General features: G+C 42.3%; 1 protein-coding gene across 3 annotated transcripts in view; it reads right to left on the bottom strand.

Annotated features, from left to right (window-relative positions):
- The window catches only part of PLXNB1 (plexin B1), a 248373-nt gene that overhangs the window by 165199 nt on the left and 70486 nt on the right, over positions 1 to 12688 (bottom strand). Inside the window, exon 1 of one of the 3 annotated variants that reach the window (XM_060766552.2) lies at positions 9690 to 9709. The exons of the other annotated variants lie outside the window; for them this stretch is intronic. The gene's annotated coding sequence lies outside the window, so the exon portion shown is untranslated. Of the gene's footprint in view, positions 1 to 9689; positions 9710 to 12688 lie in introns of those variants that run through there. 3 annotated transcript variants of the gene reach the window in all.

Below are 12688 nucleotides of genomic sequence, written 5' to 3'. Positions count from 1 at the left end.
CACACACACACACACACATTTATACGTGGCTATAATGTCTCCTCTCAACCTTCTCTTCTTCAGGCTAAGCATGCCCAGCTCTTTAAGCTGCTCCTCATAGGGCTTGTCCTCCAGAGCCTTGATCATTTAAGTCTTGATGGTGAATGATGTTTGATAGTGAACTATGCTGCCTAGGAGGGTGGTAGAGTCTTCTTCTCAGGTGGTTTTTAAGTAGAGAGTCTGGACGGCCATCTGCCAGGGCTGCTTGGATTGGGGCTGGCAGAATGGGGCTGAGCTGGATGGACCCTGGGATCTTTTCCAACTCTATTATTCTAGTTCCTCAACAAACTCCAAATTCAGTCAAAATGGAACCTATAATTTCACAGTGTGAGTGAGTGCCAAACTGGATTCTTTTCTCCGAGCATTTTTCATTGTGAAAGAGAAACCTCTCAGTGCCTGGATGAAAAAGAAACTCTCCCTGGCATAACACAATTACGTCTCACCTGATTTAGGTAGCATAGAAACCAATTAAAATTCATCTCCACAGTACCTTGTGCGTAATGTCATTATAAATGGCTATCAAAGTACCAGGATATGTTTCAGTGTCTGTTAGCCACAGGAGGAAAAGATGCAATACCAAGTTAGGAAGCACTGTGCTTAAGATGTCATGTTGTGCCTCTGAAGATGCCAGCCACAAATGCAGGCAAAATTTCAGGGAAACTGCTGCAAGAACATGGCCATACAGCCTGGAAGCCACATAACACTCCAGTGATTCGGGCCGTGAAATCCTTCGACAAGACATTGACACATTTAAACAACTATTACCTAACAAACATACTTCTCTACCTATAACTCTAAAACTACCAATCTGTACATAAATAAGTATTGAAGGTGGACTTCTAGCTTCTCTTATGTCAGTTTTGCTATAACTGCAACACTTTATATCCAGCAAATTGTTTACTTCTACTTGTTCTATCCTGTACAAGTGAGTATCCCAATAGAGCAGGGAGTTGGACTAGATGGCCTGTGAGGTCCCTTTCAACTCAGAAATAAATACATAGGGAAATTGCCTTGCATTTCCTTGCTTCTCTTATTCTTTCCTTCTTGTATCATGTCTTTTCACGTGAATATGGTATCAAAAATAAACATTTGCTTTTTGGATTGGTTGGGGTGTGTGTTAATTTTTAATTAATTTTTATTCAGAAATAAAGTGGAAAAAATAAAACTGACACAACAACACATGCAAAAAAGTAATTTTATAGTATATATAAGGTGTTTTTTCATGCCAGGAGCAAGTTGAGAAACTGCAAATCGTTTCTGGTGTGAGAGAATTGGCTGTCTGCAAGAGTGTTGCCCAGGGGATGATGTTTTACCATCCTGTGGAAGGCTTCCCTCATGTCCCCGTATGAGAAGCTGGAGCTGACAGACGGGAGCTCACCCCGGTCCCTGGAATTGAACCACCAACCAAAAAAGCCACCAAGGGCTCCATATATATTAGTAAAACTACTATATCTAACACAACTAGATCCAAGACATTCAGTCTAACATAAAACATACCTATCTTATAAACATGTATTAGACACACAACTACTTGGACTAATTTATGAACTTGTTGATTTTTGCTCCTTGTTTTTCGACTCCCTTTAAATAACACTATATGTCCAGACTTCTACTTCTAGTAACACTGAGAGGATTTGTTTTCATAGAATCCTAGAGCTGGAAGAGACCCCAAGGGCCATCCAGTCCAATCCCATTCTGTCAGACAGGAAAACACAATCAAAGCATCCCCGACAGATGACCACCCAGCCTCTGTTTAAAAACCCTCAGAGAAGGCGACTCCACCAAGCTCTGTGGTAGAATAGTCCACTGCCAACCAGCTCCTACTGTCATTAAGTTCTTCCTAATGTTTAGGTGAAATCCTTTTCCATGCTATTTTCAAGCTGTGGATGGTTAGATCTGTGGATGCAGAATCTGTGCATATGGAGACCCTGCTGTAATGTGGAGGCAAGGAATCATCCTGAATTTCACTAAAGCATTTAATTGTGGACTGTCAGATAAAACGACAGATCAAAGATGGATTATGTGGCACTGCTGCTTCTTAGAGTCAAAGTGTTCAGTCTACCTCCAAAATTCCCAAATTGCTTGCTGCCACTGTCTGCCTTGCCCTCCACTTTGGCATTGCACGGGTTAACATTTCACATTCCTCTGCTTCTGACCTGAGCCCAGCAGCTTGAGTCGGAGGCTATTCTTTGCACCCTTGATAAAGCATGTGAAAGCTGAAGGCCTCACGAATTCCTCCATTCAGGGCTTGGCGGCCTGCCTGTAAGCTGTCACTCCCTGGCACCCAGGGCAGAAAAAGGGAGAGAACTCCAGGGAACTCCAGCCAAACTCCCACCCAAAGCCAGCTGCACTTGATTCCCTCCCTCCTCTTTCCCCACCAGGGAGATCAGACCCCTTCTTCCGGTGGGGGATAATAATAATAACAATAACAATAACAATAATAATCCCAGGCGACAGCAGGATTGAAGAGAAACAACTGGAAAAGCTGACACAATACGAGGATTTAAAGCTTGAACAGCAAAGACTCTGGCACAAGCCAGTCAAGGTGGTCCCAGTGGTGATCGGCACACTGGGTGAGGTGCCTAAAGACCTTGGCCTGCACTTAAACACAATCAGTACTGACAAAATTACTGTCAGCTGCAAAAGGTCACCCTTTTGCATTATCCGCCAATACATCACACAGTCCTAGACACTTGGGAAGTATCCAACGTGTGATCCAATACAACATGCAGCAGAGTGACTTTGTTTGCTGTGTCCTAATCGTTTTGTATTTCTAATAATAATAATGTCATAGGTGAGGTTCAGAATGGTTGTAAATGAACTATAAATCCCAGTAACTACAACTCCCAAATGTCAAAGTCTATTTCTCCCAAACTCCATCTGTGTTCATATTTGGAGATATGGAATATTTGTGCCAGGTTTGGTCTAGATCCATCATTGTTTGAGCCCACAGTGCTCTCTGAATGTAGGTGAACTACAACTCCCAAACTCAAGAACAATGCCCACCAACCACTTCTAGTGTTTTCTGTTGGTCATGGGAGTCCTGTGTGCCATGTTTAGTTCAATTCCAGCATTGGTGGAGTGAATGCTCTTTGATTGTAGGTGAACTATAAATCCCAGCAACTACAACTCCCAAATGACAAAATAAAAAGAAATTGAGTGATGGTCACTCCTTGGGTTTGTAGGTGTCTTGTGGCCAAATTTAGTGGCAATTCGTCCAGTGGTTTTTGAGTTCTGTTAATCCCACAAATGAACATTACATTTTTATTTATATTGATTATTTTTATTTAAAGTATTATTTCTTTGATTTGATTTGCTTGTTGCTTGAGTTCAGGCTAACTGAAACTCTATTGTAAAGGATTTTGTGCAGAGGCTGAAGAAGAAAGAAAGGAGGAAAAGGGATGGAGCAGGAAAGGGAATGAATGAAAAGGAAGGAAAAGTCATAGGTTGGTGGGAGGGGGTTTCAATAGGATGTCTAAAGGTTTAGATTTTAATTAAAATATTTTTTTACTGTAATTTTAAAGGGAAGGTTGAAAAGCATATTTTAAAAGGCAAGGTTTCAAATAGATCTATCAAAGCCATCAGGAATAGAAAGCACCCCACCTCTGACGATTGGCCTCTAGGATGATGAGCCACAAATTTAATTCTGCCCTGGCTGGGTGCATTTGACAGATAATTTGCTGCTACAGGAACCCCTCCTGCCCATTATTTTTACAATAGGCACAGCAGGGGCAAGCGATAGCGCATCCTGACAGTTAATGGATGAGGCAGGTGCTTCCATTCAAGCGCTATCACAGGAGTGTTTGTCCATTCTGTGCTCTATGGGCTGCCGTCCAATCTCGGAAAGTGCCGCATGCATAACTCTCCCTCGCTCGCTCACATGACCCTGCTTCACAAAGCCCCATCTGCTCTGCCTGCACACCAAGAGAGGTTCTCAGAGGTGCAACGACAAAGGGACCATTAGAGAATTAAAGCATCCTGACCAAAGGATGGCACCTGAGACACTTTGGGAACAGCCTAGTAGTGGAATCCCTTTCCTCTCTTTTAATACATTGCAGAATGAATGCATGTCAGATGCTACTTTAACCCCATGGCTCAATGCTACAGGATCACAGAGGTTCTAATTTGGTCAAGCACCATCCCTCTTTGGCAGAGAAGGCCAAGGCCTTGCCAAACTACAACTCCCATGACCCCCTAGGATGGAGTCATGGCACCTAATGTTGGGTCAAACCATGACTCCTATGGTTTCATAGCAATTAAACCAGCATCAAACTGCATTAATTCTACAGTGTAGGTAGAATTAATAGAATAACAGAATCACAGTGTTGGGAGAGACCCCAAGGGCCATCTAGTCCACCCCTATTCTGCCATGTAGGTTCATATGGATCGACACTGATGATACAATGCTGTTCAAACTGCACTATTTGGCATTGTAGATCCAGCCATCCATTTCCTCTGCTATGACAATCTGAACATGAGGAGATTCCATCTGAACATGAGGAAGAACTTCCTGACTGTGAGAGCCGTTCAGCAGTGGAACTCTCTGCCCCAGAGTGTGGTAGAGGCTCCTTCTTTGGAAGCTTTTGAACAAAGGCTGGATGGCCATCTGTCAGGGGTGATTTGAATGTAATGTTCCTGCTTCTTGGCGGGGGGGTTGGACTGGATGGCCCATGAGGTCTCTTCCAACTCTTTGATTCTATGATTCTATATAAATAAAAATGTAATGTTCGTTTGTGGGATTAACGTAACTCAAAAACCACTGGACAAATTGACACCAAATTTGGACACAAGACACCTAACAACCCAATGTATGTCCTTCACCCCCAAAAAATGAATTTGTCATTTGGGAGTTGTAGTTGCTGGGATTTATAGTTCACCTACAATCAAAGAGCATTCTGAACCCCACCAACGATGGAATTGAACCAAACTTGGCACACAGTCTCCCATGACCAACAGAAAATACTGGAAAGGTTTGGTTTTGGAGTTGTAGTTCACCTACATCCAAAGATCACTGTGGACTTAAAGAATGATAGATCTGGACCAAACTCTAAAAGAATACTCAATATGTCCAAATGTGAACATTGGTCCAGTTTGGGGAAAATAGAATCTTGACATTTGGGAGTTGTAGTTGCTGGGATTTATAGTTCACCTACAATCACAGAGCATTCTGAACACCACCAACGATAGAATTGGGCCAAACCTCCCACACAGAACCCCCATGTGGGCCACAGCAATGCGTGGCAGGGGACAGCTAGTACTTTATAGATCTGGCCAAAATGGGGGTGCATCTTGTTGGAGCATGTAATGAATCAGTGGGTGTGTGTTTCTCAACTGTAAAATAAGATGCGTGAAGCTGATTGGTTGGTCTATGCCTGGGGAGCAGTCTAAGCCTGGGACTTTTGGATACTGTTACATTTTTGTTCAGGCTTGAGCTATGCAAGTGCTTGGAGCAGAAGAGACAAGAAACAGAGACAGAATTTGGAGTGTGCTCTTGCTTCATGGGCTACTGAAGGAGTTTATCCACATGGACAAAGAAAGACCTGGTCTACCTTGACCCTACAGTGCAGTTATTCAAACTGCATTATATAGCAGTGTAGATCCAGTCACAGTCAAGGTTGACTCATTATCGGAATTCCGGTTTGCACTCTCCATGAGAGTTGGTATTATTCCAAGGGTTGCTTGGTTTCTCTTGAGTTGTACTTACAGGCAACTCTTTCTTCCAAAAGAGGATTTTCAGGAAATTCACAAGACCCTACCTGGGGCAAACAACGTCGCCTCCCGTCACGGCTCCAGTCAAGCCGAAACAGCCTGTGCTTGAACAGTGTAAGACTCACACTGCCCCCAAACCATTCCCTGGAAATTATTCTGATACTGTTTTTCCCCCAGAGGCCCCGGGGCACCAATTTCCCTGCATGAAACACCCTATGGTTTTTCTGCTTCACCAGCTGCTCCACTCGCATTAACATCGGTGCATGTGCTGAAATGACTAGGCCGTGGCTGTAAATGGTGCTGGAATCAAGTGTTTTAACGGGTGCCTGAGAGCTCACGTTTTTATTCCGGGCATAATTTTTACTCACTTTTGCAGTTTGGTGGCACAGGAGTGAAAGGGCGTGTAGTTTAACCAATGTACACAAGAGGATGTTTCCTACGCTTCGTGAAAAGAAGCTTGATCCCCCCCCCCCCCCCCATTTCTTTTAAGGATTAGTTGGATTAAGAAGGGATAGGACTATCCATGGCTCTTAGCCATAATGGCTTAAAGGGAAAACCCTCTGTATTCAAAAACAGAATAATGATTACCAACAGATGCTGAGGACACACCACAAGGATGGGCTTTTAGCATGAAGGCCTGCTTGGGAGCATCCCTGGAGTAAAATAAAATCCCCGAGATGAAAAGGCAAGCAGAGGGACAGGCAACCCCACTGCCTGGGGCAAAGGGACCAAGTGGGCTCCTCCTCTGGAAACTGACACTAGCCAAAAGGCATACTCAGCACCAGTGGGAGTTGGTGTCTTCTACGTTGGTCATTCATTATATCCAAGCGGAGGGGATGAACAGAGCAATGTCTTTCCAAGACTTGTTTTGTTTTGCCCACAATCACTGTACTTTCTAATTTCCTTGTTCTTGTTTGTTGTTATATGCCTTCAAGCTGACTCAACTTGTGGTGACCCTGACTTGTGGTGACCCTATCGTACAGCTTTCTTGGCAAGAGAAAAGAGAAGGAAGGAAGGAAGGAAGGAAGGAAGGAAGGAAGGAAGGAAGGAAGGGTGGAAGGGTGGAAGGGTGGAAGGGTAGGGTAGAAGGAAGCAAAGGCAGAAGGGAATGGAGAGAAGGGAGGGAAGGAAGGAAGAAAGAGAGAAGGAAGAAAAGAGGAAGAGAGGAAGGAAGGAGAAAGAGAGGAAAGGAGGGATAAAAGAGGGAACAAAGAAAGGATGAAAGGATGCCATTGCCTTCTCTGAGACCAAACTAGTGAGACTTGCCCAGGATCAGCCAGTGGATTTCTGTGGCTAACTGGACACTCGAACCCTTGTCTCCCCGAGTTCTAGTCCAACACCAAAATCACAGCACCATGTATTTATTTATTTATTTACAACATTTGTATCCTGCCCTTGTCTACCTCAAGGGGGACTCAGAGCGGCCTCACATATCGGCAACGATCTAAGGCCATAAAAACATACAATTAAAACATTTACATTAAAAACACAGAATTAAAACATTAAACAATTACATCAATTATTAAAATCATATCAACCTAGATCCAGAACCATTCTTGATTGTCACTGCACCAATTCTGCATTCATTTATTGCACTGTAGTTCCTCTCTGAAAGTTTGGAACCATGGCCAAGTCTAAACTTTCTTTTTGAAAGCTGGGAGGGAAGAAGCTAATTGAATATCACTGGGGAGGGAGTTCCACAGCCGAGGGGCCACTAGTGAGAAGGCCCTTCCTCTCTTCCCCATCAGTTGTGCCTGCAAAGGAGGTGGGATCAAGAGCAGGGTCTCCCCAGATGATCTTAATCTCCAAGATGGTTCATAGAAGGAGATACATTTGGACAGGTAAGGTCCCCATAACCATAAAACCCATATCTGTGGTTTCACCTACCCACGTCTGGGATGGTGGTGGATGGTTTGTCTAGGAATTTGCTCACCCCACCCCACCCCAATCCACCCCACAGGAAACTGTGAAATGCTTCTGGAAGTTTACATTGAATTGCAGTTGAGAACCTAGAAAATTCCTAATATACAGTTGTTCTTCAGGGCACCTGTATGCTATACTGGGACTGTTGCACCCCAGGCCTGGAAACAGCTATGACCACAGCAAGCAGTTTATTGTAAAAACACATCAAAAGTATAGGAAAATATCAGTAATAAAGAAAAAAGATGTTTGTCCAAAATGTTTAACAATAAGCAATAATACAACAGGAATCAAAATGTCTCATACAAATTCAAAGGTAAAACAGACCAGGAATATCCAAAAATCACAAGAACAGCTTAAGTCCACAAGCAACAGGTATACTTAGTAATACTTGATCATGAATACAGAAAAAAGGAACATAGAAACTTACAAAATACTTGAATCCAAAACCAAAAGCTTGACTTGAAACATGAACCAGAGAACTCAGACCTAGCTTCTTCCTCAATATGCCTGAACTACCTGAACTACCTGAACTATGCCTGAACTACCTGAACTAACTCTTAAGTAAACAACTTGCCAATTAATAGCCACCCATGAAAGCATTTCGTCTCCCAAAAATTCTTTCCGCAACTTCCCCACATAATTGCTTTGACCTGCGATGCCTATTTTCTGCTCTGATTTGTAAATGAAGTCCTTTGTTGATTTCTGTACCTCCAGGTGTTTTTTTTTCCTGGGAGCCTTCTGTATCACTTAGTTCTCTACCCAACTCTTTATCTAATGTTGCTATTTCTGGCTCCTCTGACTTATCTTGGAAGGCCTGTACTTTCTGAGTCAGATTTCTCACAGAGAGAAGCATCGTTCCCTTGACTTAACTCTTCATCACTTCATGTCCTATAGGAAATCCACAATCCTCTCTATATCATCAGTGAAGCCATCAGCCTTAGGAGCAGCAGTCAACAAATCTGATCTGGATTTTCGTCTGAACCGTAAGTAAATTTATCCAAGGTGCTCAATGACTTTGAGTGCGAGTTTCTATGCCTTAGATAGCTCCTTTGAAGTCTGGATGTAAGTCTAGAATTAATTTGCAAACCTCACACAGCAAAGTTGTCGTTCCCTTATCAGACACTTCTCCCATACAGTGTCACCTTGAAGTTGGGAACAATATAAATTGTGAAAAATCCTTCTCTGGAGCGATCTGCAAGGAACAAAATAATCTAGGACAGTGGTTCTCAACCTGTGGGTCCCCAGTTGTTTTGGCCTACCACTCACAGCCAATTTACTGTTTGGTCCTTGGCAACAGAGTTAATGGCCACATAGAATAGTTTTTATTTGTGACTTGCTTAACTGTTAAAGTAGTCCATTTTATTTTATGTTTCAAATAACTTAGAAATTATAATTGATGCAGGGCAAAATGAGGCTAATTCCTCAGGGTTTGCCAGTCTGAATGTATTTCACCACACTGTGCTATGTTTTCCAGCCGCTACTACTTTGTTTCCAGACACAGTTCAAAGCAAGAGGTTTGATTTACTATATGCTAATATGAATAGCATTGATATGAACAGCATAAATAACACTCTCCATGCACGAGAGACAGGCATCACCAGGTTCATGGGGGAGAAAATGTGGAAGTTGCGTTTTTCATAGCTATTATGCAGTGTGTTTATTTTTTATTGAGTTATTTCACCTTGCCCCGAGATGTCCTTCTCTATTAGTCAAGAGCAATGCAGACTCCATTGGCAACTATTTTTCAAGCAATGGGGAAACTTCACTTGCTGACTTTCTGGAGCAAACCTTTCATGCAACCTATTAAAGCTTTGATATGTCAACACAAAAAGATGGAAGATCTAATGTAACTCTACCTTTGAAGGCACAATAAAGCAAAAAACAATGTCGATTTTGAGCTCTGGCTCTCTATTCTGCATTATATCCTGAAGCCGCATTTCCATACCTTTGCTCATTTAATACAGAGCATCTCATTTAAAAACAAAGCATAATAATTGCAATAATTGATGGTTTCTTACATGGCAAGAGTAGCTGACCCTTCTTGACTCTTCCAGTTCTAGGCTTTGGCAGCTGGATATGTTTAGCCTGGGGAAAAGGTGACATGATATCCGTCTTTCAATCATTGAAAGAATGTCATATTGAGGAGTGAGGGGGAGGGGGAGTTTGTTTTTTACTGCTTCAGAGACAAGGGCATGTGGCAGTTCATTCAAACTGTAGGGAAAAATATTCACTCTAAACCAGTGGTTCCCAACCTGTGGTCCGTGAACCACCAGTGGTCTTCAAGAACAAAAATATGGCCCGCAGCCTCACCATTACTACACCATTGCTTCAAAACCACATGGCAATGAGAACAGCTGTTCGAGCAAGCTTTCGACTTTTTTACGAAATGTCAGGTGGGAAGGGGCCAATCTAATATCTTTAGGGAGGGCATTCAACAGTCGAGGGGCCATCACTGAAAAGGCCCCATCTCTCTTCCCCACCAGATGCACCTGCGAAGGAGGCAGGACCGAGAGCAGGGCCTCCCCAGACAATCTTAAAGTCCCAGATGGTTCATAAGGAGAGATACATTCGGACAGGTAAGCTGGGCCGGAAACGTTTAGGGCTTTATAGGCTAAAGCCAGCACTTTGAATAGTATAGATGTGTCTTTACGAGAAGATGTGTCTTTACGAGAACAGAACATTGTGCATCTCTATTAGTTGTTCAGCTATTACCCTTATCTTTCTTCCCCCTTAGCCATTCTGTTTGGGGATTATTAGTATTAGTCTAAACCAGAGATCCTCAAACTACGGCCTGGGGGCCAGATATGGCCCTCCAAGGTCATTTACCCGGCCCTTGCTCAGGGTCAATCTAAGTCTGAAACAACTTGAAAGCACACAACAACAACAATCCTATCTCATCAGTCAAAAGCAGGCCCACACTTCCCATTGAAATACTAATAAGTTCATATTTGTTAAGATGGTTCTTCATTTTAATAATCGTATTGTTTTTAAGTGTCTTTTGCACTACAAATAAGATATATGCAGTGTGCATAGGAATTCGTTCATTTTTTTCAAATAATAATCCGGCCCTCCAACAGTTTGAGGGACTGTGACCTGGCCCTCTGTTTAAAAAGTTTGAGGACCCCTGGTTTAGAGTAAGAAACACATGGCCTTCCATAAGTTGAACTACAACTCACTTCATCACATATTGTTGACTAACTTTGGTCCTCCAGGGGTTTTGGACTCCAACTCCCACAATTCCTAACAGCCTCAGACCCTTTCCTTTTCCCCCTCAGCTTAAGCGGCTGAGGGGGAAAAGGAAAGAGCCCGAGGTAGTTTTGGGCTGAAAGTCTTGGGCTGAAAGTCCTTTATTTCAATAGCGGTCACTATTATCTTAATTTTTTTTGGTATCCTTTTGAAGTCCAGGAATGTATCACCTGCAGATATGGGGGTCACAATGTTCTGTACTTGAGTTTCTGCTTGAGAGCAAGACCTGGAATGACCGAAAGGAATGTCGCTTTCCTTTCCTTGAGCAGATTATGAACACAGAATGAATGCCATGGCTTGAAAGAAATGCCGTTGCTTTCATGCTGGAACTGAGAGGTGCATTGCTGAGAACTGAAAAGAATAAAAGGAAAAATCAAAGCCAGAGAAGAAGAAAAAATCCTTATATTCCAATCCTAGCCAGATTGCATAAGAAAAACTCTCATAGATGTCAGTACGATGGCTGTGCACATAGTTGTTGTGACTTAATCAAAGTCCAACATTTAGACATCCCAGTCTAAGACATATTTACTCAGAAGTAAATCTGGGTGCATTCAGTGGGAAATTCCCTAGATTGTTTGGGATGGACTTCAGTGTGATTTCTCATTATGATCAGTATGAGAAATCATAGAGGTGGAAAAGATCCCAAGGGCTATCCATTCCAACCCCATTCTGCCATGCAGGAATACACAATCAAAGTACTCCCAACAAATGACCATCCAACCTCTGCTTAAACACATCCATCGAAGGAGACTTCAGCACACTTCCTGGCACCATATTCCACTAAGAAAGTTTTTTTAATGTTTAGATCAGTGATTCCCAACCTTTTTTTGTTTAACCAGGGGCCACTTGACCAGGGACCACTTTGACTAGGAACCACTCTCCAATATTAGTACCAAAAGAGTTACGAATCAGTTTTAGGTCAACTGTAGATTTGGTTTGGTTATTTGGGGTGCTGATTCAGAAAACTGTATTGGATAGACCACATCAACTCTAGGCTGTTAGGAATTGTGGGAGTTGAAGTCCAAAACATCTGAAGGGCCCAAGTTTGCCCATGCCTGATTTCACCAATCCTGTACTTCCATTACAGCCCCAGACTTAGAAAAAATTACTTCCTGGGCCACACCCTCACAGATCCTTTGGACCAGCCTTGACTATCATTCTCGGAGAAGCTGTAGTGAAACCAGTAACTTTTCTATGGCTCTGCTACAAACTTAAATTACTTTCAATGTTTAATGTCCCCTGGCTTACCAGAAGGATTTCTTGGAAGTGTGAGGATTTTTGTACAGAAAAACAGTAGGGATTCTGCCAGTGCATGTCAACATGAATGACTCACATCATTTTGATCCATTTGGCTCAAGCTTCAGGGAAAGATTTTTCCAAGCATTTTACCTGAATATATATATATATATATATATATATAGAGAGAGAGAGAGAGAGAGAGAGAGAGAGAGAGAGAATATATATAGTGTATAGTGTGTAGTGTGTATGTGTATATATACTGTGTGTGTGTGTATATATAGAGAGAATATATAGAGGGTGCATATACAGGTGTAGTGTGCATGTGTATGTATGTATATATGTGTGTATATATATAGTGTGAGTATGTGTGTGTGTGTGTGTGTGTGTGTGTGTGTGTATATATATATATATATATATATATATGAGAAAGAGAATATATAGAGTGTATATATAGTGTGTAGTGTGTATGTATGTATGTGTGTGTGCAGTGTGTGTGTAAATAGTACACACATTCACACAAACATACATATAC

The sequence above is a fragment of the Anolis sagrei genome, chromosome 2 (assembly GCF_037176765.1).
Source record: "Anolis sagrei isolate rAnoSag1 chromosome 2, rAnoSag1.mat, whole genome shotgun sequence".
Taxonomy (NCBI): domain Eukaryota; kingdom Metazoa; phylum Chordata; class Lepidosauria; order Squamata; family Dactyloidae; genus Anolis; species Anolis sagrei.
The sequence above is the reverse complement of the archived record's forward strand: the minus strand, read 5'-3'. Positions and strand labels throughout refer to the sequence as shown.